We start from the raw sequence: 1,984 nt of genomic DNA, 5'->3' as shown, positions 1-1,984 counted from the left end.
CCCCACTCCATTCGTATCATATTGCATTACTAGGTTCACCTACATAGAAAAATTGAAACCATCAATTTTCTTATTTAGTGCTTCCACTTGACTTGACAACATAGCAACTGCATCTAGATTAAAAATGCCGGCTGCTTTCATTGTTTTTGTTCTCATGACTTGCCACTAATAGTTATCCAGTGCTATTTCCTAAATAAAATCTTGAGCTGCCTCGGGTGTTTTATTATTCAGTGTTCCACCAGCTACTGCATCAATTAATGACCTAGTTGAGGGATTCAAACCGTTGAAGAAGGTTTGAACTTGTAACCACAAAGGTAACCCATGATGAGGGCACATTCTCAAAAGATATTTAAATCTCTCACATGCATCATATAATGTCTCCAAATTAATTTGAGCAAAATAAGAGATATCATTCCTCAATTTAGCTATTTTAGTCAATGGGAAGTACTTTAAAAGAAACTTCTCAGTCATTTGATCTGAAGTCGTGATAGAACCTCGTGGCAATGAATTTAACCACTGTTTTACCTTACTCCTCAAAGAGAATGGGAACAACCGTAAATGTATGGTGTCATTAGCAGCGCCATTAATCTTAATTGTGTCACAAATCTCTAGAAAGTTAGCTAAATGAGTATTTAGATCTTCATCTTGCAAACCATCAAACTGAACATATTGTTGTACCATTTGAATTGTATTTGGCTTCAGCACAAAATTATTTGCAGTAATGGTAGGTCTCACAATACTCGATTCAGCCCCAATCAGAGTGGGCTTAGCATAGTAAAACACAGTACATGAGCAAGAGGAGTAGGAAGCTACTAATTATTTTGATTATCACCCATCTCCACAGTAATATTATTTTCCTCTTTATCGTCTACTATATTCTGTTGATTTTTCCTTGCTTCTCTAGCCTCTCTATGATTTCTAGGAGTAGCCTTGTCAATATCACTATCAAAAAGTAATAGATCCAGCGGGCTTCCTCTAGTTATAAACTAGAAGAACCTGCCATAAGCAAACAAATGAAAAATTAGAATGTAAAAATTAAATGAAAAACAAAAAATATTAAAATAAAAAATAAAATTTTCCTAATATTTTAGTCCCCGGCAAAGGCTCCAAAAACTTGATGTCCATGAAACCACCTAAAAAATTGACAAAGGCAAGTGCACTTATCAATTAATCGTATAGCTACGGTGAGTAAAGATATCATTCCCACGAGGACTAAATGTACTAGTAATTACCGTCTTTCTATTATTTAACTGACAAATTAGAGAGATTGAGTAAAACTAAAATTAACTAAACTTATTAACTAAAGAACATGACAAAGAACAAATCAAGAAAATAAATGATTAACAACGAAGAAGCAAGACAATACCCAGGAAAGAATCCACCTAGACTTCATTTGTCATTATCAACCTATATTACACAATTTCTTCACTTAGTATCTCGATCCGTAGAAATCCCTAAATTATGCTAATATCTCTTTCGAGAGTAAGAGCAACTGACTCTAGGTTGATTAATTAAATTTTTTTAATTAAAACACCTATTATCACATTAACTCGATCGATGGATCCCCCTATTAGATTTGACTCTAATATGGTAGATTTAAATCGTCTAATTTGTAACACCCCGAACCCGAGACCATCGCCGGTGTCGGACACGAGGGGTTAGCAAGCCAAGTTCACTTGTTTTGCCCATCCATTGGACATTTCCAGTCAGGCTGGAAAAACTGCGTCACTGTCGCCTTAAAAATCATATCTCGAGTTTCAAAACTCGGAAACTGGTTTCGTAAATTTTCCCTGAATTTAGACTCATATATCCATCCATGGATTTATTTCTAGAATTTTTGGTCGGGCCAATTGGTACAGTTTATTAGTTAAAGTCACCCATGTTACAGGGATCGACTGCTCTGACCTTCGCGCGGTATAACTTGAATATCTCTCTGTACAGGGATTTAATGCTGGTGCCGTTTGTTTCTAATGAAACTAGACTC

At 35.5% G+C, this 1,984-nt stretch overlaps 1 non-coding gene across 1 annotated transcript; it reads left to right on the top strand.

The window, feature by feature from the left end:
* Positions 1-316: 316 nt before the first annotated feature.
* Positions 317-423, top strand: LOC128294690 (small nucleolar RNA R71). Its single transcript, XR_008284997.1, has one exon. It is a non-coding gene; the product is annotated as a small nucleolar RNA R71 (small nucleolar RNA).
* The last annotated feature ends 1,561 nt before the right edge of the window (positions 424-1,984 follow it).

Source organism: Gossypium arboreum, chromosome 6 (genome assembly GCF_025698485.1).
Source record: "Gossypium arboreum isolate Shixiya-1 chromosome 6, ASM2569848v2, whole genome shotgun sequence".
NCBI lineage: Eukaryota > Viridiplantae > Streptophyta > Magnoliopsida > Malvales > Malvaceae > Gossypium > Gossypium arboreum.
The sequence above is the reverse complement of the archived record's forward strand: the minus strand, read 5'-3'. Positions and strand labels throughout refer to the sequence as shown.